The sequence below is a fragment of the Aptenodytes patagonicus genome, chromosome 19 (assembly GCF_965638725.1).
Source record: "Aptenodytes patagonicus chromosome 19, bAptPat1.pri.cur, whole genome shotgun sequence".
Lineage (NCBI taxonomy): Eukaryota > Metazoa > Chordata > Aves > Sphenisciformes > Spheniscidae > Aptenodytes > Aptenodytes patagonicus.
In genome coordinates, this window is record NC_134967.1 from 2,148,417 (window position 1) to 2,173,032 (window position 24,616).

Genomic DNA, 24,616 nt, shown 5'->3' on the forward strand with positions numbered 1-24,616 from the left:
AGGTCCTGCCAAATTTAATTAGGCTCGGGGGAGGGAAGGGATAGGGGGAAAGAGGGGGGACACCCCCCCCACCCCTTGCTTCCACACCTGGAAAGGGGCTTTGTTTCCCAAGCTGGGGTGGGGGGGGAGAGGGGAGACGGAGTCAATTTATCGGCAAACAATCTGCATCGATTTAAAACCAACAAGCGCTTGTTCTGTAAATGTATGTTTAGAAGGGAGCTGGGCGGGGGCGGGGGGGGGGGGGGGAATAGACACTTCATCAAATCAAGGGATTACGAAAGGTTGGCAATCTAATCAAACAGAGACCAGGCGGGATTTGTGAGTGTTGCGAGTGGGATCAGCTCTAATAATGGGGGGCAGGAAAGAGATAGGGTAGTGTCAAGCAATTCATTGGCTTTAGGCTGAGTTATTCTGTGCATATTTCAGGGAGAGAGAGAAGGGAAAAGGAGGGGAAAAAAAGCAGGGAGAGGGAGAAGGAAGGGGGGGGGGGGCTGGATGTGAGCACACACGGAGCTTACATGTCACAAAAAAAGCTGAGACAAATGAGGTACAACAATAAACACAGATAACAATTACAAAGGCAAACAGTGGCTTTTGGGAACAAGTAGCTGCAGAACCTGGTCTACATAAACAAAGTAGGCAAATGTTTGCAAGATAAACTCCTTCCTAAATCAAGTGTGACGGGAAGGAGAGAAGAGAGGAGGAGAGATAAGGTTGGAAGGGGGAATAAACGAGTATAATCTAATACAAGACGTTTTAAAAAACAAACTTAAGACAAGGATGCGGGGAGAGAGGTTCAATTATACAGTAGGAAGTGAAATAATATAAGGGAGACGTTTGTGATCCAGGGTTTGTTTGTTTTTTGTTTTTTTTTTTTTTTTCCTTTTTCTACACCATCCCTCCCCTTCTTTGGGGGAGAAGAATAGGTTCAGTTATAGACCGGGGAAAATATAAGGCAAATATTGGTATCAGGAGCACTGGCTGGCAGGTGGGGTGCCCGGGGTTCAGCTCGGGAGGGAGAGGAAATACATTCTAGACGTTATAATCTATAATTTGAAGGTGGATGGTAGATTACATTATACTGGGAGGGATAGGAAGTAGGTATTTGGCGATGCGGGGGAGATGGATGCCGTGATAGAGGAGGAGAGGAAGGAAGCCTTAAGGTCTATTTCTAATCCGAGGTTTCGCCCGTAATTGGGGTAGGAGAGAGGAGGCAGAGGCTGAATTAAGCGGCAGGAAGGCTGAGGGAAATGTGTGATCCAGGAGTGTGTAGGGGTTGTTCGGAAACAAACAGATCCCCCCCAAAACACCGCTCTTAACCCCCAAATAATTTAAAGAAGTAGTTTAAGGCTGTGTTGGGGCTTATTCTCTTTTATAGAGACATGTATATATGGATCTCTCCAAATGAGAATTGTATATAAGAGGGGAGAGACGTGTCTGCAGTGTGGTTAAAGGAATTAGATATTTACCAGTTTGAAATAAGCCTGGTTATAAAAAAGGGGAGAGAGAGAGAGACACTGAAAAGATGAGACGGGAGAACACTTCAAACGAATTCATCATCTGGAGTGGTGAAGGGGAGATTTAGAGACAGTATTGGGAAGTTATTTAGATATTAATAACATATTTTCCTGAGGCGTCAGGAGTGCCTCCATACGCACTTTTTTCTCGCAGCTATTTGGCTGGGTGAAATATGGGAGACCCAAATGTTGGGAAGAGATAACACAATCAGCCTAGCCCTGGTCCTGTGACTGCATCATAGCATTAAACCCGGATTAACCTCCCCTTTCTCCCCCTCCCTCTCTCCCAGCCCCCCCCCCCCTTCCAAAGCCCCCCCGAGAAGCTTTCCAAATTTTTCAGGGGAATTTACATGGCAGGATTTTAAAGCACATATAACACTAGCCTTAAAGCTGTAAGGTACTTACTCGAGCATTAGGATAAGGCGGGGGGGGGGGTGGGGAGTATCTTTCTGAAAATTACGTTTGCTACAAAAGAAATAAGCAAATAAGGGACCCTCTTAAGACCTGAGCTTTGGCGATATTATATATTTATAGAGACTATTCTTAAAAAAAAAAAAGCCCATTTCAATCAGCTGCCACATTACTCTTCTCTCCACCACTGGCTTTCGCCTTTTTTTTTTTTTTTTTTTAATTTAATCTGAACTTCAGTCTGATTTGGGCTCTGGCTTTTTTGGGGGGGGGCGGGAAGATGCTGGGGGGGGGGTGTCCCAGGCCGGGAAGCAGCGGAGGGCTCCGAGCCAGGGGAGGACGGGGAGGGGGAACCCCCGCGTTCCCCGGGTGGGAGCTGCTCCTGCCCGGCCGGGCACCGCTTCCCCCTCCCAGGAGCGTTGAAGACGCAGGTGGAGCGACCAGAGCCCTCTGGGGTTGGGTTTTTGGGGAGGTTCCTTGTCCCCTCCTCCCCAAGAAAAAAGAAATTAAAGAGTTGGGAAGCGCAGGTGCAGCTCACGGAGGGAGGAGAGGTTGGGATGGGGATGCGGCTTTGCCGGCGTGCCCGGGGGTGGGAGGTTTGCTGCATTCCCCCCCCCCCCCCCCAGTTCTACCGGCTTCTTCTCCCTCCCCCCCCCCCCAAAAAAAAAAAAAAAACCCTCCTTCCCGGCTTATCCCGACCCTGGGATGGTACTCGCTCGGGAGGGCTCGCCTGTGCGCTCGCACTTTGCATGATCTTGCCACAAAAGAAATTAGATGTCAGCTAATGCCTGTTTATAAAGACATTTGTCATCCGGAGTTGGGGAGAAGCGGGGAAGAGATGAGGAGGTGCGGGGGAGGGCGAGAACCAGAATCGGAGCTTTTTTTTAAGGCAGAATATGAAGGTGCAAGTGATGATGATGATATTTGGGGGGGGGCACGGTCTGGGACCGACCCCTGCACTTAAGCGGACCTCAGGGCTGTCGGAAGGGAGAAGGGGGGGATTGCATCTCCTCGGAGGGGGACTGCATCTCCTTGGAGGGGCTGGGAAGGGGAGAGGGAGGGGGGCGGAAAAAAGAAAAAGTAGGTGAGGAAAAGTAGAGGCAGCTTGAGGAAATTGAGAAGCTTATAGTCTTTGATCCTTGGATGCTTTTCCTTATCAGAAACATTTGTGGTGACACCGGTACAAAGGAAGTTCATCATATTACAGACTGCTAGGGCTGCTTGCAGGAATCACTGTCTATTAATTAGCAGGCGCTCTGTCTTGTGGGACATACTAGATCTGAGGCTACATATTACTTGCTTGGATGGCTCTGGGTCCTGTGATGAATTGTTGTAAAGGGCCGTTGCTGTTTATAGGCTCTGCAGGGATAGCCAAGGCAGGGGGGAGGCGGGGAGGACCCTCGGCTCATTCATGAAATATATCTATATCTATCAATCTATAGCCGGAGATGAGGAGGGAGAGGGGAAGGGGGTCTCTCATTCATGAAGTCTGCAGCTGGGGAGACATCTTAGCTCATCCATTTTGTGCGCGGCTGCGATCCCGGCCGGGTTGCGCAGCTCCGGGGCTCCTGGAGGGTTTTGGGCTTGAGTGGAGGAAGACGAGGAAAAGTGCTTGTTTAAAATAAAATAAAATATTTAAAAGTAACTAAAAAAGACTAGCCAAGTCTCCTTGGAGAGAGGGCAAGTGAGGCGAGGAGGTCGCGCTGGAAATGGAGGGTTTCCCTCCCCTCAGCAGCATCCCACCCGAGGGATGCTCCCCTTGCACCTCCGCCTGTCAACGTGGAGAGAAAAAAAAAGAAAAAAAAAAAAAAAGGTCTTTTTTTTGGGGGGGGGAAAGCCGGGGTTCAAAGAGGGGGCTGCCTTTCCTATGGCTGGTGGCCCCCCTCTCTGCCCTGCCCCGCCGGAGGTGGGCTGGGGGGACGCGGGGAGGGCACGGAGGGATGCTCCGCAGCCCCGAGGGAGGTTTCGGGGGGGCTCGGCGGAGGCAGGGGAAGCGCAAACTATTTTTACACCCGCTCTCCCCTTCAAGTCGGCTGTCCCCTGCCCCCGGGCTCGCTCTCTCTCTCTCTCTCTCTCTGGAAGAGGGAGGAAAAACCCTTCTTGGTTTTCACTCTTCTCTTGGTTTTGGGTTTTTTGTTGTTGTTGTTGTTGTTGCTGTTGCTAAAATTGGAAGGCAGCACTCTGCCTGACCCTGGGGAGCGGGGCTGAGGGCAGGGCTGCCGGCGGGGCTCCCTCCCGGGCGAGGTGCGGGCAGCTGGGCGGGGGGAGGACGGGGGGACGGACACCCGGCAGCCTTCAGCCTTCACTGCCTTCTTTGTCCGGAGACCCTAAAGACCGCGGATCAAAGTGACCTGGTGGCATCTTTAAAGGAGGGAGAGAGGAGCCGGGGCGGGGGGAAGCCAGTTATGAAACAGCGGTCCCCAAACCCAGGGGAGGGAAAGGGGGGGGGGGGGGGTGGTGTCCGAAAAAAGTGTTATTTTGCTGTTTTCGAAGGGAATTTCCATTCCATTCCTGCCATTTCCATTTGCGCCCAAATCTGGAGTGGAGGGGAAAGTCCGGAGCGACCGCAATTATGTAATTTATTTATTTTTTTTTCATTCCCACTATGGGGACGAATTGATTTGCATTTTTATTGGGAATTAAAGGAGAGGGAGGAAAGTTGACTCGACAGGATTGCTCAACGAGAAGCTGCTTTTGAGCAACTCCTTTCCAAGTGGAGTTAAAAATACTCGGGTGATTTTCGCCTTGGTTAAAGTTAGAAGAAGGGTCCTTAAATCGTCCGTGAAACTTCCCACTGTTAAACAACTTCGTAAAGATTTTTTTTTTTTCTTGTGAAAAATCAATCCAACCAGAGCCTCGTCTTGCGCTTTAATAAAGATCCGCTGTCTGCATTATTTTGCATTTTTAAATGTATAAACGTCTTGAAAAGGAGAGGGTGAAGGTACAAAGGACACTTCGATGTCGAGGGATATTCAGGGGACAGTCATGTTTAAATTCGCTACAATTGTCTCCGGCACATTTGATTGCTCGGAAAAAGAAAGAAACACTGACATGAATAGGAATGGGGGCTGGGGGGGACGGGATTAATAGCCCCCAACCTTTGTATGGTGTAAATTATCCAAGAGAGGGCAGATAGCCGGAGCTGCTGGTGATTTTAAAGGACTATATATATATATATGCCCACGTATAGACGCGCGTATTTAGTAAAAAGCTGGCGTTTTCCAGAGGAATTCGTTATTTCTGTGCAGTAACAATTCTCTTTAAATTCTTTCCCCACTTCTCGAGAAGATGCCTGTTTGATGCCAAACAGCAGCAAATTGAGCTATTTTAAGCTTTTTTTTTTTTTTTTTTTTTTTTGAGAATGTGAATATTTGGTTTGTACCTTGTTGCTCTGTTTCTTTTTCCTGGAGTTTTCCCCTTAATCTCCTTCCAGCCACAAACCCTCCCTTGTGCGTGCGGCTGAATATGCTCGCAGCGGGTAAGCTGCAATTTCCATTCCTGAAACTCCAGCAAAAGGAGGAGAAAAGTTTGGGGGGGTTTAACAAATGGGGTATTTTTAAACAAACAAACAAAATAACCCAGTTCTTGCCACCCCCCATTCACTGGAGGGGGGGCGTATGTAAAGAGGGAGAGACCGTACAGCCCCAGATTAAGACGCATCTAAAGGACGAGGGGATCCAAGATGGTTTAATCCGGGTGATGTTTGGGGGAAAATTATATATATTTATATATATAATGTCAAAATCTCCGTGCTTCTCAAGAGAAAATGCTCAAAGGTTAATAGTGCAGAGATGGACAATCTTCCCCATTTCTGCCTGGCGAGAGCGTCTCAGCAAATCTCTGTCAAGGAGAAAAATAGAGTGGTGGTTGTGATCAATTGCTAAAGAATAAAATAACTTCAGCGCAGGGCAGAAAGCTGGTTGGGTTTAGAGTTCAGTTGCAAAGAGTCAAGTGTCCCCCGCCGAGAAAAAAAATATCCCCGTCAACCCCCTCCCCGTCAGCTCAATGAGCAGGAGAGAAACCTAAATATTGTAATTATTTTTTCCCTGCGAGGCAGGCAAACGGGCAGGGAAGGAAAAAAGTGGAGCCGAAACCCCCGCGCCCTCGCTCCTCTCCCGGCTGCTGTGACTTCGTGACTTTTCTCTCCGATTTTAAACTTTACCCAGGCTGAATTTGATCTTTTTAACTCTTTTGCCACCCCCCTCCTCTCTCCCCCTCCTTTTCTGACGGTATTTTTTTCTCACTCTGTTTTCTCCCCTTAACCTCCTCTTTTTTTTGTCCGCCTTTCATTTGAAGCGAGGCTTTACAGCTTGCTACACTTTCTAAGTGCATCAATAGCCACTTTAGAAATACAAACAACTTTTAAAGATAAAATAACCAAACCAGAATGGGACTTTCAATGGGGGAATAGTTGTTGTCCTTTACCATGGAGTGTGCAGCCGCCTCTGCCTAATCCAGCTTTCATTTTCACCGACAAATGCCAAGAATCTATATCTGTCTCCCAACCCCTCGGGAGCTTGATTACACGACAAAAGGCTGCCATTATCCGCAGGAGAAAACAGGGAGGGGACACGGGGGCTCGGGCCTCTGAGGATGAGGGCATCTCCAAACTATTGACTTAGTGGATGAAGTCAAGAGCAAACACGCTGAGATCTAAAGGGGGGGAAGGCGCTGGCGGGAGGAGGGGGGGATGCTCAGGGAAGGAGCGGAGGAAAAGCAGCAGCGAGTCCTTGAAGGTAGAGCGGAATGGGAAGGAGAGAGTTTTGGGGGGAATTAATCCATCCGTGGAAAGGTTTTTCTCCCTCCCCATCCAAGAGCAGGTTGATCGGGGAAAGCTCCCACTCGCCCTCCGACCCCCCATTATTTTTCCCCCCTTGTCTCCCCGTGTGTCTTCCCTCGTGGTGAGATTTCTTTTTTTAAAGCTCTTCTCCACCTTCCCCACGGGGAATTTGGGTCTTTCCTCCCGCTGACAGAGGAAAAAAGGAGGAAAAACCCAAGCCCCGCTTCCTGGGGACACGGCCGGGATGGTGCGGGGTCCCCACCCCGCCGGCCTGCGCATCCTCCCCGGGCTGCTCGCAGCATCTCTCCCCAGGCTGGTCGTACCCCCAAGATAGTCTCCCCCCAAAGTTTGGGGGGCACAGGGCATGGGGAAATCCCGCCCCTCCCTCCCCCCCCCCCCCCCCAACCCCGCTGCTGCAGCACGGAGACGGGGCAAAAGCCCGGCGGCCGGACCCCGTTTTTCTCCCCAAACTGGGAGTAAACTGGGTCAAGGTCTCGGCTGCGAGTTTGGCCAAGGAGCCGCGCTTGCTCCCCAGGCTCGGCCCCGCAAGAAGGGCTGCGAATTAGGGGCTGCGAGGGATGGGGCGCGGGGGGGGGGTGGGGGGGAACCTGCCTGCGAAGCCCCCGCGGGTCTGGCAGGGAGGAGAAGTCACCCCACGCCGCTGCTTTTCAGGTTTAACTGGCTGCGTTTTGCATGACTGCCTCATTAGCCACTGCTGAGCGGGGATTTGCGGTCCAGGCTCATCCCGGCCCGTCGCGGACAAAAGTTGTTTCAGCCCTATCTGTCATTTATCTGGGTCACCTAGGGAGAAATCCTCCGGGTACGGAGAGTCCTAGAAGCGGTACCAAAGGAGTCCCACCGCCCTTAATTACTCTTTAATCAACCTAACGCAGTGGTCCCTTTAAAGAGCTGCTTTTGGTGCAAGAGCTGCGTTTAAAGCATCTGCTTCCCGGCCGAGGCTGGGGAGCCAAAAACCTGCTCCAGCTTAAGGGATTTAAAGGTGTGGAGCGTGTGTTTCGGGCTGGGCCCTGCGAGCATCCCTTTTGCTGTAATCACAAAAGTATTAAACAAAGGAAGAGGGTGGCGGGGAGGTGGGAAGAACCTGGAGGATCCGATTTAAACTACAAAGGCACAAAAGGAGCCTAAATTCATCTCTGAAGCGAAATTCATCTTTGCGGAGAGCGAAGGGGAGAGCAGGCTGGATTTGCAGCCCTGCCATCTCCAGGCTGAGGGTCTGGCTGGGCTTTTCCTTCTTGCAATAAACCCCGCCGGAGAGTTTACCTTATTTTATCCCCCCCCCCCCTTCGTGCTATATAGAAAAAGGCGGTGAACCTGCTGTTCGCAGCGGGATCCTGACCTAGGACCGGGGTGGCGAGGTTTCCTCGCCGAAATTTTGCTTTGCTTTGGGAAAGCTGCACGGCATCCCCCGGCTTTGCGGTCCTACGGACAGTTCACTGTCTGGCGGGGAAAGAGCAGCTGCTGTGAGAGAGAATAAGTATTAGAAGAAAGAAAAAAAATCCTCGTAATCTTGGGACGTATATAATCTAAGTCTCCCTGAATCCCAAAAGGCAGCGGGCCCGTCTCTCTGATTTATTTTTACGCTAGCCTAGTTTGCATCCCAAAGAAGTAAACTGCTATTTTTAACCACTGGTTTAAAGCTTAATTAAAAGCCCCTAAACTGATTGTTTTGAAAATTGATTTAGAGGAATTGCCCCAGGGCTGAGACGCTATCTAAGCCAAGTTGCAGTCCCAGAGCTCGCAGTGGTGTCTGAATCGTTAACCCCGAAGAGGCAGGAGTCGCCGGGTATGGATGACACATGGGCCAGCGGGGTCCCCGCACCCTCTGGAAAGAAAGGTCCTTTGTTAGTCCCGGCTACTGGCTTGCTTGGGTGGATCTCCGCTGGTTTCCTGGAGTTACGAGGTTTAATTGAATTAAGGGAAGCTCTGAGATGCTTGTGACACCGGGATGGGAGAGCTCTTCCTTTCATCTGCAGATTTTGGGGACCGGAGTCCCTCCGGGAGGGGTGTCTCCGCCGGGGTACGGGAGGGTGGATGCAGGAGAGAAGGGCCACGCCATCTCCAAAGGTGGGCTGTGCTACGGGGGTGGGTGGGGGGGACGACGGGCAGGTTTTTTGGTGCCCAGACCCCTTTCTCCCCCAGCCAGCCTCCTTTTTCCCAGCCATCTGCGCCCGGCAGAGCCGCCCGAGATGCTGCCGAGCCACCGCTGCTGTAATTACCTTCAATTGCTTCCCCGGGAGAAGGGGCTTTACCTGCTTAAAGGGGGTGAAATGAAAGTTGGTTTGAAGGCTTGGGGAGGGGGGGGGAGTGTTGGGAAGGGAAGTGGCATTTCAGCCCCGTAATTAGATGTAAACAAGAATAGAGACGGGGCTCCATGGTCAGACAACTTGATTGTTAAGGGATTAACACCTAAGTAAACCAATAAAGGCTCCGCGTTGCTGGTGAGAGGGCTGCGGGCCAGGCAGGGGCTGTGTAAGACTATCAAGGCCTAATGGGCTCCCCCCCGGCAGAGCCAGGGCAGCATATTAATAAACCCCCGAGAAAACGGCGGTTTATTCCCGGCCCGGACGCGTGTGGGGCCACCCCAGGAATTTTAGGAGCCCGGTTTTTAAGGCTGTTGGCAAAGGTCTGAGTTGTTGGTGCTGTTTCTGCTGCCTGGGAAGCGAGGGGCGATCCCCTTCTCTCCTTCGAGATGCCTCAAGGTAGGCACCCATCGTTACCCGGCACCCATCGTCCCATTTATTAGAGGAATAAATGAATTAGAAGGGGATCTCTTAACCCACCCGTGTGGGGCAGAGCACTCCCGCGTATCACCACCTCCACACGTGTAAGTAGGACGGTTTCTTTTGCACAAGGGAAACCGCAGGTTCCTTCAATTCTTTAGTTTCTCCATCCCTTCTTAATAATAGCTTAAAAAAAAAAAAGAATCCTCTAGAGCTAGCTCGAGCAAAACCCTCCTGGGCATAGCTCTCCAGGTTTGCCTCCAACTGGGCTTTTGTGGTCGTTTCTTTTCCTCCCAGCTCACCCTCGGTTGGTATTTTTCCCCCCCTCCCCTCCAGCCCTGGCCTGACTTTGAGTGGATGGAGGAGTTTAACCTTTGGGGGAAAAAAAAAAAAAATCAGGTCTGGCCTTAAGTGATGCGGTGGTACCTGTAAGCCTGATTTCCATGCTTTCTGCTGGCGCGGATTTGGGATTGAGAGGTACCTGAAAGGCTCAGAGTCAAACTGAGTTCAATAACTCGGGTCTGTTTTGTTTTCCTCCATCTCCCCAGCTTCCAGTGGTCTCTTTACTCCGCTGGCAGGGCTAATATTGGAGCACTCTAGGGTGTGGGTATTTCTTCCTCCTGATTGCAAATAACCGAAAGATTAGCACCAGCAGCTGTTTGGAATTGGAACAATGGAGAGACCTAGGAAGTGGAGAAATTGAAAAAGGAGAACCCCCCCTCCTAATCACCCAGCTCAAAGTTCACCAAGTCAGACTGCATGACTTAGCGTGACCTCCACCTCGGCTTCGCAGGGCTGTTTGCTTATATGAAGGGTAGGGGGGAGACAGAAAGAGAGAGGGAAGGGGGGGGGGGGGATAGTGGGGCGTTTAATGAAATTTCTTATAGAAATGCGAGGTTATTGCGTGGCTGGACGGTCCCGTTTGGCCGCCGGGTGCTCTCGGTCCTTGTCCCGTAGGGCGGGTTTAGGGGGTTCCCTACACCCCCACCCCCCCCCACCGGAGGATGAGCCCCCTCCATCCTCTTCAGCGGACAGCCCCGAGGCTCGGTCCCTCCCCGGGGGGCCCGATCCTCCATCCCGGGCAAACCGGGGTCCGTCCCTGCAAGAGGCGTCGGGGACGGGCTGCTCTCCCCCCCCCCCCCCCCCCCCCGGGCAATGGCACCCCCGTCTCGCCGCATCCCGGGCGGGGGGGCCGCGGGGGGGCCGGGGGAGGGGGGTGGTCCCGCTGTGGGGCAGGGGGATCGGGTTCGCACAGCAGCCCGGCCCTGCGCTGGCTGGTGAAGTGTGAGAGCGGCTGAGCTGTCAGGAGGGGTTTGAATGGGATCTCCTAATGGATTTGACTCGGAAATCTCGACTTGACCAGTTTTTTCCTCTTTAAAACAAACTCATTAAACTTGTCAACACTCATTAGGGCCTTAAAACGCTGAACTGGAGTCACTGGGGAGAGCGGTTGGTGGGGGGCTGCCTCGGGAAGGAGAGGTGGGGAGGGGGGCAGCCGAGCATCGGCTCCGCGCCGGGCTGCAGCCGGGCTCCCTCGGCTTTACGGGGCGGGAGAGAGGGGCTGCCAGGAAAATAAACGCCTTAAAAGAGAAATCAAGGGAGGAGAGAGGGAGCCGGCACGGGGAGGGGGCCGTGCCTTAGAAATAGGGGCATCTCCGCATCCCCCCCCCCCCCCCGCCTCCGGGCTCGGCTACAAAGGAGGCGCCGGGGAAGGGGAGGGCTCCGCGGGCTGCCGGAGGGGCCGGGCCGGGCGAGCGAGCGAGCGAGCGACTGACTTCGGTTTGGGGACGTTCCCTGTGATCTGAGAGTGTGTGGGGGAAATGTATCTGCTGGGCTGTGATTTCTGCAATTGCCGGGGGAAAGGGGAATGGGGGGGGGGGGGAACGGAGGAGGAAAGGTTAGAGCCAGCTTTCAGCCCTAAATCCCCTGGAAATGAGCCTGGTCTCCGAAATTCCTTCCCAATCACCCTACCCAAAATATTTTGAGAGCTGTAAAATTAGTCGGAGATCGTCTTAATTCTGTCGGCAGGACGAAAATTGCTTTCGGGGGGGGGGGGCAATTAAATGTTGCACATTTCTCCGTCTCTTTTGAATAGAGGTTTTGTTTGGGGTTGATTCAGATTTTTTTTTTTTTTTTAAAGGGTTTATTCTGATGCTTTTCAAGCCTCGGTTCCCCTTTAAGGGGAAAAAAAATCCCACCCCCACCCCTATTAAAAAAAAAAAAACAAAAAAACCCCTTCGAGACCTTCTGTTATTCCCCTCTCTGAGAATGAGAACATCAGCTATTCAAGCGTATTGATGAACTCCCCCAAAAAGTTTATTAAGAGAAGCGAAAACAAAAGGACTAAAGGCCGCAGGCAACTGGACAGACAGTTTATAAACTAAGGTCCCATTGTCCCCCTGAGGCAGATGCATGAATACCTCTGAATGGGTCCCTTTGGAGTGACAAGATCAAGCCAGACAACAGCATGTTAAAAGGAAGGAGCGCTGTTTCTCTTTCTCCGACCCAAAGATCTGCTCCCCCTACTCCTCCTGCATTAATGTACATCTGCAGGGGGAGGAATAAATAGCTCCTTAGGATCTGCGGCCTTCGGGGTTTTTATTCTTCCACCCCCAGCACTGGCTCTTTGCACCATATGCTGCCGATCAGCCCTCCTTTCTCCGCAGCCTCCAGCCAGGCAGTCGCCTAAAATGATCCCCAGCAATCGCAAACTTTCTTCCCTCTCTGTCTTCCCCCCCCTCCCTCCCCTTTCCTTCCCCCTGCCGCTGTTAAAATCGCGATTTACGGCCTGCTTGTCTAGGAGATCCCTCGTGGTCAATTAGGTTTGCACAGAGCAATTTAACTAATAGGCTTTGATGGATTTATTTTATTTTATTTATTTTTTTTTTTTCCCTTTCCCCGGGATATCGGCCTTGCGCTGTCAGGACGTGGTGGTGGGGCGAAACGCCCCGAGCATCCCGCGGAGAGGGGCAGGGGACAGCAAACCTGGCAATGAGTGCCTGGAAAAGTCCCCAGATAAATGCCCAAACCTGCTGCTGCGGGTCCCCTCGCTTTCACCATCCGCTCCTGGCTCCAGACACCGTGTCATGGCCGGAGGGGACAGGGTTGAGCAGTGTTTGGGTAAATTTGGGTAATACCGAGCAGCTTTAGTTTCTCCCATAAAATCACAATGAGCTGTACGAGCGCCCGGTTCCCCCTGCTTCGCGTCTTTCAGACATTTTCCACCTTCACTAAGGTTAATTCAGAAAAGTTTTTAAAAGCCTTGGAAGGGGACAGTGGGTATAAATGTGTGTTTGCATTTGACTGTGGTTTAGCTTTATGAACTCGGGGTATTTTGTTGCTCGGATGGTGGAAAAAAAGAGTGAGTTTTTCATTGCTTTGGCCTTCGAAGTGACTTCCAGAGGCGCAGACCGCAACAAATAGCTCAGGCAGGGTGTAAACCTGAATGCAGAGGTTTTCCAGCCCACCCAAACACCTCGGTCCTCGCCTTCACGTCCCAGCCCTGGGTGTTTGCGGGTCCCCTCCGTCCCCGTTGTCACGTCGAGGGGATCCTTCCGAGGTGCGAGCATCTCGGCCCGGCTGCCGCAGCGGCTGCGAGGGCGTTTTGGGGGCTGATAACTCGCATGGTGGATCGGACTAGCTGGTCTCTGGTGCTTGCAGGGCCACACGGCTGTTTGCACACTCCTTAACGAGAGACAGCTCCGAGCGCTGGGTTGGGAGGTCAAGCGATGATAATAATAATAATAAAATTACCCCCCTTTCCCCAGCCTCACCTTCCCCTCTGCAGCGGAAGAGTTACTATTTCATGGCTGGCTAAAGCCAAACTTCCCTCAAGGGGGTTATGCGACTTATGACCCTCCTAACCTGTACTGGAGAGGTGACCTGAATGGAGACGGAGCCACAAGGGCAAAACCAATCTATTTAAAAAAAACCAACCCAAAACAGCAACAGGGAGGAGAAGAAACACTGAGCAAAAGAAAAAAAAAAAACCAAAAAACAAACGACCAAAGCAGAAGCGTTTCCCAGTTAGGGAAATACCTGCTTAATTAGCTAGGGCAATGGTTTGCAGGGAACTGTAGGAACCCGATGTGCGGTTTTGGTGACAGTCCTGCTGTTTAACTCTTTGCAAACCCACGGAGGACTTAAGCATCAGACGAGCATCCCCATCTTCAGCTGCGGTTTAGTGGCGGTGATGCCTTTCACAAAGGGACGGAGCGTACGCCTGCACACAGTGACAGCATCTTCTTGCCTCAGACCAGCTCCAGAATAAACCGATGCATGTTCCCAATCCCAAGCCCTGGTTTATTTTCAGAGAAGCATCACAATTTGGTCCCATGCTAGAATTAATCAGGCCTCTGACCCTTCAAGCAAACACATCCATGTTTGATTTTACTGATACGAGTAAATGGACCTACTGATGGGGCCAGGTTTTTGCAGGACAGGGGACCCTCTGCAGCCCCTCAAGTGCTGGAATATTTTTATTATTTCCCTTTGGGGTTTCCGTAAGGTACATTTGCCTGAAAGCATCACAAATGGGGCCGGGGAGAGGAAAAAAAGAAACAGATGAGGAACTGACGTGATGAAAGACCAACAGATTTTGGGTCATTCCTGTTCCCATAGTGGCTCCCTGAGGCATTTCAAAGGCAAAAAAGAAATGGGAAAACACAAACACATAATCAAACCAAGGAGCCAGTTAACCAGGCCAATACCCGCAGTCCCAAAGTCCCATTTAGCTGCTCGCAGGATTATCACTTGTTGCCGATTCAAAACCAGCAGGTGTTGACAGCTATTTATGATCACTGTTATTTATACAGTGCCACTGGTGTGCCTGGCGCTCGGCAGCCACGTACAGATGAGAGCCAACATCTCCCCTGAGAAGATACCAAACTAAATTAGACTTAACACAGCGGCAGACGTTAATACACAGCATATGGGGATGAGGGGAAAGAGAAAGGTTCAAATCCACAAAGATCGTGCGATCTCCAGGCATTAAATCCCACACCCGTCAGCTTGTTAGTTCCTGTTTTATAGGAAAAGCAAAAGAAATAGATCCGTGTTTACACGCGGGTAGCCTGCGGCATGAGGGTAGGGACCGAGGTAGGGCATCACGCCTTGCTTTGCGGATGGGATGGATGAATATTATTTGCTTTATGGGCCAGGACTGAGATTTGCAGCCGTTGCGTTAGACGGCGTACGGATGCACAGCCAGAGCCAGCTCGCGGCGTAGAAAAGAGCCGGGGGATAACCGAAGTGAAGCAGCTTGCGCAGGTTCACATGGCCTATCAGCGGCAAAGCCAAGACTGGAACCTTCTGTAAAAATTACTAAGCAGAGCCCCGTCCACAGCCTTTTTTCTTCAAAACCTGGTGGTTTTATGCAGAAAAATTCCCATGGTATCTGCAGGAGTTTTATCCAAAGATTGAATATGGACCTGGAGATTTGGCTTTTGCTTTTTTTTTTTTTTCTTCTTTAGAGGCAAATCAGCTCACAGAGCAAACAACTAGATGCTACTTGGAAATAAAACACATTTCCAGCTTAGGCCTGCAAAGGCTTACGTTTGTGGGCGACTTTATCCAAATGAGTCATCCCATCCCATGTCTGTGAGAGGATTCCCCATGTAAGCAAAATTGACCAATACGACATTTATGGGGATTGGGCCAGGCACCGGTAAGAAGTATTCCCCAGCCGAAGGAGGCTGCGCGGGGAAAGAAATCAGCTCTGCAAAACTTAAACAGCCTCCTCCCGTCTTAGGCTTGAAAGACAAGAGCCATGAACCGAGGAACTGGTCGCCACTTAGCTGGCGGTGGTGTAAAATGCAAAGTGACCCCCCGTAGTTGTTTGAAGAAGGCTGGACCCTGCTGTAAAGCTCCATAAACTGGGCTCCCCCCGCCAGCTCCTTTCCCCCATCCCCTCCTCCCTGGCATGTTTTAAATGATTTTGGATTTTAATGCAAGGGCCCGGAGCTCATTCCTTCGTATTCATGGCATCAAACAAGAGGCTGCTGCCCCCAGCTGGGTTCCTTGAACTTAGAAGCAAAGCTCTACTCAATATTACCTTAATTAATTAACTAAAGAGACAATGGCTTTTGAGGTCTCACCTCTGTTTCCAGGGAGGGGAGCCTTTTGACAGAGCCCTGCCATAAACTAATTCCGAGTTCCAGCAAGGAGTCATAGGGGGAAGAGTTAAGTGACACTATTTACTTGTTTACCAAGACAATTTATGTCATATTTGTTTTTCCCCACCTTCCGTCTGCAGCACTGAAAACTCTGTTGGGGGTGCAGGGGGAAGGAGGAGGAGGAGAGAGTATTATTTGCATTAACCACTGAAATCAAAGCATATTCCCATCTGAAAAATACCACTTCATAGCTTTTGGTAGCTGCTTCTTTTTTTTTTTTTTTAATTTTAATTTACAAAAACTTTTTGAAGCTTTCCAGGTTCAATATAACAAATCTGAGCTTTGATGCTTTAAAAGTGCCATAAAGAGCTACAGGCAACATCACAGTTAACAAAAAAATATATATTTCAAGGCTCCTGTGAGCACTTGTATCTCTTCTGAATGTTGTGGGCGTTTTTTTTTTTTTTCATTTGCAAGCAAGCACTGAATAGATGTTCGCTGGTTTATTCCACTCAGTAACAGGCAGTTCGTATTTTGTAGCAGCAAGAAAAATGTTTTAAAAGGTCACAGTGAAATGTGACCAGCTGGAAAATCTATCTAGGAACACACGTGTCGTATACTCACCAGCGCACCGTTACTGGATTTTGGGTCACCATACCCCAGAGGAAGGGCAATACGGTCGGTATTTTTATAGGTAAGGAAATTAAAGCACAGGCTAGATAGGTATGTCACTTCATGTCCCATTGGGAGCTCAGCGTTAAAGAAGGAACTGAATCCGTGCCTCATGGGATTCCCCCCTCCATCGCAGCCTCCTCCATCTTCGCAAATCATCTCCGTGCTGAGGCTCAACCCACTCACTGGGTCAAATTCTCAAATAACGTAAAATGGCTTCACTTCATGGAGTTTCGTAAATTGAGTAGATCGTCGACTGCGGATTTGAGGAGGGGCTTTCGGTATTTGGGGTCTGTGATCCACAAGCTCTGCATCTCCTATTTTTTAATACACTTCTAGGCGTAGCATTTGGATTATTTGGCGAATGATTCCCCTCTCTGCCTAATTGTGTTGGTAAGAATTGTCCACGGCGACACAGCTAAGAAATCTCACAAGGACCGATCTAGAAATATGTCCCTTACGTGCAAGGAAAACAGGGTATTTCATAGGAGATTCCTCATTTGGATCAGAGAAGGGATCAGTTACTTCTCCCCCATATCCATACATTTTTGGTCTGGGTTTCATTGCTCAGAACTTAGGTTGGTGCATGCAAAATACGTTTGTGTGTATTTCAGAGCTCTGGGGCATATGAAAACGTGACCATTCATAACCGCATCTCCCAATTTAAGGCATGCAGTTTTGGAGGCCTAGGCTTAGCCACTGAAAATTTGGTCCTTATTGTCTCGTGTCCCAAATCTGCAATTACTTATGTCCGTATTTAACTTTATACATGTGAGTAGCCTCACGGTATGAAACACAGACACGATTAAGAAGATACTTCCACTACCACCTCTTATAAAAGTGAACAGCTGAGAAGGGATCATTAGCTCCATTAGCAATAAGCATTCCCCAGGGTGCAGGATCTCCTTATACACTCATTATAGCAGAGTTGTGCTCACGCACAAGGTTTAAGGGAGAGATTCTGCCATAAACCAGTGAATTTGATGGACCTACTTTAGCTTGCACCAAATAAGGAACTTCATCTGTTAAATCTAGATATTGTTTTTTTAAAAAAATCTGATTTTTATTTCACCACCACCAGGTTAGTTAATCTGCAAACACGCAACCTGGCCCTGCTTTGTATGCGCTCTCAGTTTTGTCTAATGGATATGGAACTGGCTCTGAAGACTTTTAAAATCTGGCTTTGCCACTGGATTGCTTTGCCTTTGACCAAGCTGCTTCACCTCTCCGTGGCTCTGTTTCTGTTCCCACCTCTGTCTCGTCTGACCAAGGGTCGTCTCTTACTGTGCACTCATTCAGTGCCTAGCATAACGGGGAACCAAAATGACCAAGCTGTCTCATTTTTGCAATCATAACACATACCACTGCTGCCCTGGTTTAGCATCTCCTGAGGCTGGAGGATGTCTAAGAAACATCCAAGTGCTGCAAGAGCTGCTGTTAATAATTCAGTAGGTGAACGTGAACCAACTCTGGACTAGCACTTCTTCACCACATCTCAGAAATAGCGAAGATGTTGTACCTGTCAAGGCTCCAAGGAGATCGCTCTTAATAATTATCGGTCCCTTAAGTCTACTTAGTAGACTTAAGGCTGTTGCCATTTTGGGTATTTAAGAGTCTGCCTCATGGAAAGCTGCCCTGTTGCGGTCAGACTCCTTTTCTTGCTTCTTGCACTAGTTACATGTCAGTCGGGATCTTCAAACGAGCCCTTGCTACAACTTGCACTGCCTTTGCAGTCATGCAGTGATGTGCAAGGAGCACGTTGATATTAACTGCGAAGCAGCATCGTTACCATTTCATGATCAAGGTTACATGTCGTCATGAGAAGTGCCGCACTTCTGACTACTAATGACAAACGGCGATATCAAGGGAAAACTCGGGCTGTCGGTGATTTGTACAGGGCTTGGCTGGCTTTGATTCCAGCATTCCCTCCAGTTGCCTGCGTGTTCTTGCCATTCAAGCCTCTGATCTTTGCGGGGGGCTTGGAGGGTTGGACAGGATTGTCTACTTGAAACACATTAGAACAAAAAGTGACATCAGCGGCACCGGTGTCACTTTGTCCCTCCTCTCTCCGGGAACCATAAGCCTCAATTAGAGTTGTGCAACTTTACAATTTCCATTTCCTCACTTCCCAGTCACAAATATGACAACAGAGCGAGTGATGGCAATTCTTTTCAACGGAGGGAGAAAATACCTCTGGGGCTGTTCACCCAGCTGATCTGAATCAATGTTCCCCCAGAAAATGCAGTGGCACTAGCTAAGGGAGCTGCAGTAAAAATTACTGGGCATATTCCTGTCCCATTTCTTTGACTCCTTCTCTTTGATCCTGAATAAGGGTGCCCTGCTCACAAAACCAGGCAACTTAGAGCTTATTCTCCACATTACCGGGACTACAAAATTATAATTGCTCAGACCTCTGGGTTTGGGACACAAGTCTGATTTCCTCGGGGCTCAGCTGAGACTGACCTACTCGGTGCACGTAGGATTTCAGTTTGGACTCGAGCCAGGGACCCGAGGGAGAGAGCAGCCCACTGCTAGGAAGAGGGTAGAAAGGATGTCTTGTTTATCGGTGAAGCCACCTGGCTCCCTTTACCCAGGCGGCACTGCTTATGATGTACCTTTCAGAGGGGCGAGAGGGTGAGGGGACTGGAAACACTTCAGAAATGTAAATGCCGTCCATTTGTTTATAATTTTATACCCCAACATGTAACCTGAACCTGATGGAGTCAATAAAGAATTAAACCTCTGCATGTTTCCTACCTCAAAAATACTGGAGCAAATCCAGGGCTCTTGAAGGCAAATTATTCCAAAGAGCTGAAAGGAAAAGAAAAAAAGAAGCCTGACTTTTTGTATTCTTTTTTTTTTTTTCTTTTTCCTTTTCCCAAAGTTTTGAAAGAGTGCCTTTACTTGTTCTCCAACATCAATGGGCAAGCAATGCATTTTCGGGAGCATGGCCAGCTAGCTGCGAAGCAAGCCCCGCGATTTACAAATAATTACATTTGTTCAGAGGAGTTTTGAGGACAGAAACTAATTCCAAGGGAATGAAATTTCTCAGTCTGAGAAGGACTCTCAGTGAGGACTTCTCATTTTCCATTCTTTTCTCAGGGAGAAGAATTTTCTGCTCACAAGATGTAAGTTAGACACCTCGGGACGAGCTTACTTGTTGCAATTATGCAGTTTGGGTTATTAAATAATCTGTGAATATATTTTGCCATTAGCATTCCTGCACGGTGAGGGTTTTTTTTTTTTTAAATGTAGGGTATAATCAGCTTACATAGGGTAAAACTGACCTAGTAAATGTAGTATCTGGATTTTGCATGCCACAAAGTGAAGGGTCACGTGGAGATAGATGTGTTGATTTGGCCGATTAAATCAAATTAAAAACAGGGATCCTGTAGGACTGTGATGCTGCTCTGTCCATCTCTCCTAGCTCAATATTGTCTAGTGGTTTTTTATATCCAACTCATGACAGTGGTGAGCCAATTATTTAGGCATTGCAAATGCGTAGTTTCTCTCTCTTCTCCTGGAGTGCACTGGTTTAGACTGGGAAGAAAATACACCGACAAAACTATGTGCTCAGGTTATAAGATTTTAGTGCGGAGACCATGCTTTTGTTTAGACTTTGTACACCTCCCAGTGCACTGGGCAAAGAGCGAGGGAGAGGACAGTATCTTGGGAACTCTATACATAGGTATTTATTTGGTAAAGGAACAGAACTACAGCCTGTGGGACTGCAAGCCTATGGGATATATAAGGAACTGTAAATTCGAGCTACCTCCAAGTGAGATTTTTACATATGGGCTATACATGATCAAAGCATATGTGTAATATAATTGATGATGGCCAGATAGATAGACCTGGGAGCAGGGAATTAGCAGCTTGATTCCTCATGCCCCACGTTACCCACGATGTTACATCGGGGCGAAGCGATCAAAAGAGCAGCGGCTGCCAGCGACTGCTCTCAGGGCACAGCAGCAAAGAGGTGGCCCCGGGGAAACTGAATTCAAATACTTGGACCTGCAGAGGAAGGAGGGGGTTGGCGTCCTGGCAGGACTTTGCGCATAAACCGAGTCAGCTCTGTAACCACTAGAAATCAGAGGAGCTGCACCGAGATGGGGACGATACGCTGCTTCGCCTTACTCCATGGTCTATCCCATCCGTGTCCCTCTTCGGGGCTGAATTATGCTCCCGGTTATAGCGCCTGGGCTCCAGAAATGGTGGGCTGGCTCCGTGTGGCCAAGAGGAAAATCTGGCTCTCGCTCTTTCCAAACAGCCGGACAGCAGGGACTGTCCCCTTCCTCTGTCCTAGTGCTACTGGTCCTCTTGGCTCCTTCCAGTCCCCTATAGCTTTCCTGCTCAGCCAGCTGAAAGGCTGCCAGGATCCCAGAGATTTATCCACTCCTGCCCTACCCTATGGATCTAGAGGTAAGGAAAGCGTGAACCCGCTGCACCCCTTTTTGGGGGCCAGCCTTGCCTTTTCCCAGCGCCAGCCGTGACCCCCAAGTAACACGCTTTAAAAACAGCCTCTCAGACGGTAAGGGTGTTTTGGTTGGGGTTGTTTTTTTTTTTTGGCTAACTTTATCAGTGCCCGAGCACGCCTTGAAGTGTCAGCTTGACATAATATGTAACAGTAATTAAGAAATAAGCCTCTTGCCCGGTTTCACAGCAATCATTTAGCTAAGTAACTACCATGGTCCAGTGCCTCAAAAATCACCATTAGCCCACGCCACTTATGGCCATAAAATTTCTTGTTTTCTGCTTTTCATCGGACTCACCCTGGAATCTTCGTTTTGCTTTATTTATACATTTGCACTCAAACAATGGCAATAAACCCATTCCCAGAGTGTTGCAAATCAGAAATTTGTCCACATTTTTTCCACCACCTTCCTGGGTGAAGCTGCCTTTTGCTTGGGAACGGCGGTGGCTGGAGGCAGCTGGGAGCGGGGGGTAGCAGGGTGTCGCTTGGAGATTGATCGGTGCTGTTGGAAGTCGCTGGGATGGGGCAGAGAGGGGGAGCCGGAGGAATCTGGCATGAAAAGGCAGTTTGTGGTGACAGGAGTTTCTTTTGAAAGACCTGATTGAATCGGACCTGAGGCGGGAAGAAACGGCTGTTGCCTTCATTGAGTTTTCGCTAACTTTTCCCCCCCTCCTACCATCGAGGGTTTCGGTTCGGGCTTTTTTGCTTTGTTCTGTTTTAATGTGTCCTATACTGTTTAAGCTGGAAGAAATAACCATGAGGTCCTGCCTGCAGAGTGGAAAAAAAAAAAGATCAAGGACATCTCACTCAGTTTCTAGCAGCCTGTGAGACATATTTTTAACCATTCTAAACCAGCGGACCGCTAATTTCAACAGAGCCTGTGATTTTTAAACCGGTCCACTATTAGGCACTTAGCCTCCGTAAATTACGATTAAAGCTCTCTGCAGACAACTCAACGGACCAGATCGGGATGCTGTGACACGAACCGAGTTGTCTTAGTTGGTACAATTTATGGAGAAAGCTGCTTGCCTCGCCTTATTACCACAATACCTGCAAACTGCCTTCCCCTGGGGACTGTGCTGTGATCCACGCTTGCAAACACGACGCTAAACAGTTTGTCTTTAATTAAATAAAAGTCTATGATGCTCTGACTCCCATTTTCCTCAATATCAGTCTTGCCCCTTTACCACTACACCTCCTGCGGGCCCGGTTCAGGTTTTACTGGGCGGCCGACTTAGAGAGTAATGACTGCTCACTCAAGCAAGCGCCAGCTGGCATTATGGAGATTTACCCCCAGTGACATCTGAATTGAGCTTTGAGTAAATGCCCTCGTATTTGGTCCACTCAACTTCAGAGGGAGTTTTGTCTGAATCAAAAGAAATAGGGACAGGGGGAAAAAAAAAAAAAAAGAAAGATTTTAGGACTTAGCGGTTAGTGAAGTCGGACTGCCCGGATTTCCCTCTCTTGTGGCATTTGGACACTAGAGAAAGCGCTGGGACTTAAACTGAACTATCAACTTTGGGAGGAAAAATTCCTACTGGCAAGAACAGCCTTGTACTGACTGACATGTGCAGGAGATGACCTACTAAGTCTTCTTTTTCTTGCTGTTGAGTTTCTTCCTCCCTGGCTTCTTGGTTATTCAAAGTTATTCTGCTAAAATCCATCTTCTCCTTGAGCTCTCATGCGAGCATCTCTCTCTCTTCAGGGAGACATCAAAATCCTGCTCTTGCTGCATAAGGACCTGTGTAATCTACCCTGATTATAACTGCCCATCCTCACTCCCTGCACCCCCCAGCCTCTCCTCTCCCATTTCTTTCACCCCTTGTGAACCATTTCCCAAATCTTAGAAATCAATCCCTTAAACTGCCTTGCCCCAAAAACTCTTCCCGCCCTTTTTTTTTACCCAGCATGCCCCCCTCAAGCTGCCATCAGCTCATGGCTGCCCGCGCCCCCCCCCCGATCCCACTGCGATGCAAGCAGCAGCCCAGAGGCCACGGTTTACACACACAAGCCAAACTTCCCTCTGAGTGAAACAGCACAGGTATGATGCTATAAAGTGGGTATAATCAATATGCCGTGGCCCCTTCGTCGTCACCCTCCAGGTCAGGTACGCCGAGGGGCCTGCACGCACAGCTGCCCTCCACTCCCTCACAGCAAATGGATGCCTCAGGCGCTCCCAAGCCCTTTCTGCCTTCAGGCTGCAGGGAAGCTAAGGCAGGGCCCTGTCTTCTTTCAGCTGAGGGAAAATGGAGTGTCTTCTACTCCCTCAGCCCTTCTTCGGGCCACCATGGGCACTGAGTCCCTGAGGGAACTGCCATCAAGTCCCTGCAGTAATGACCACAGGGCACCTGAGGTACCTCCTGCTTCTGGCACCTTCTACCACACCCAGGTGCCTGCCCAGCTCTGATTGGCTGGGCTACCCACAGGGGGCGGGCCTGGAGGGCAGGGAGCCAATGGGAGCACACCCCCTCACCTGAGGGGACCCGGGCTGCTCACAAGAGGTGGTTGGGGTGCAGCTGTGGGCTGAGGCAGGCTGGTGGCAGTGCTCTGCTCCTTGGGCTTGGCAGGGTCTGGTCTGGTCTGGTCTGGTCTGGTCTGGTCTGGTCTGGTCTGGTCTGGTCTGGTCGTCAGTCAGAGTGGCTGTGGCAGGGTCAGTCAGCACTGATTTGGGGCAATTAATCAGTCAAGACAGCCTTAGTGTGGGCAGGTAGCCAGTCAGGGCAGCCCTGGTGTGGGCAGTTAGTTGGGGCAGCCATGGCTGGTCTGTCAGGGCAGCGGTGGTGTTGTGAGTCATCAGAGCAGCCTTGCTGCGGTCAGCCCAAACAGAGCAGCGTGGTCCAGCGGTCAGGACAGCCAGCCAGACGCAGCATGGTGCTACTCCAGCAGCCTGGGGGACCCAGCGACCTGCTACAGCGTCGGCAAGGTCAGAGCCCTTCTTGCAGTCTGTGCTGAAATTGCTGTCTGCCTCCAGGCAGTGCTCCCTGAGGCGGCTGAGTTTGCTGGTGTGTCGGTTTAGTCCTTTCTGGGCTTTCCTTCCCTTCATGTGCTGCTGTGCTTATATATCTGTACAGCCCTGTTGCACTACCCCAGCCCAAACGTCTGTGCTTTGCAATAAAAGCAGTGCACAGTAAATAACTGCGTTAGGTTCAGCCTCTGCTTCTCTCCCCAGAGCACATCACAGGGGCTGGGTTTGCTTTTTAATACTCTCCAAGGGCATTCCTTGCTAAGTGCTAATATTCATGTGCTCTTCCATCCTTTTTCTCTGTCCCTTTTATTCCCCCTTCCTCTCCTGGCATAGTGGTGGAGTGCAGGGCAGTTACTGCCATGTTTTCCAGCCCCAGCATTCAGGTACTGCCACGCTCCTGCCAGCCCTTGCAGGCTCTCTCGTGCAGGAAAAACAACCACCATGCGAGCTGGCTCCTGGTCCCATCCCAAAATTTGGCAGGTGTACAACAAACTTACACGACTCTTATTAGCAGCAGATCCGTAGGGAGGGAGGGGCTGGGGGAGTCTCTCCAACAAAAATAATAGAGGAAGACCAGCTGAGTTGTTATTGGGTTTGTTTCAGAGGAAGTCGAAGGGTTAGGAAAAACCCTCCTTGTCTTCTTAGCGAGCTCTGTAACTTCATTATCTCTGACTTAGGGAAAGGAGAGAGCAATGATGGGCAGAAGGAGCCATAGGAGGCACTTTTCACTGAGTGAAGGGTCTGCCCACAAACAAGTTTTCATCCAGATGGACATGTGGATCAATGTCACTGACTTGTAGTCACCCTTTTATTTATTTCACGACAGCTCTGCTGGCCTGTGGTGACAGATGACCTCATCCCCAAGGACTTCCAGACTTCTCTCCCCACCCCCCCTTTTTTTTTCCTTCTCCTGTTTTATTTCGAGGTATTAGCGTATTGATGAAAG

At 49.9% G+C, this 24,616-nt stretch overlaps 1 protein-coding gene across 4 annotated transcripts in view; it reads left to right on the top strand.

Annotated features, from left to right (window-relative positions):
- PAX7 (paired box 7) overlaps positions 1-24,616 on the top strand; it is a 102,546-nt gene that overhangs the window by 8,394 nt on the left and 69,536 nt on the right. The gene's annotated exons all lie outside the window — the stretch shown is intronic.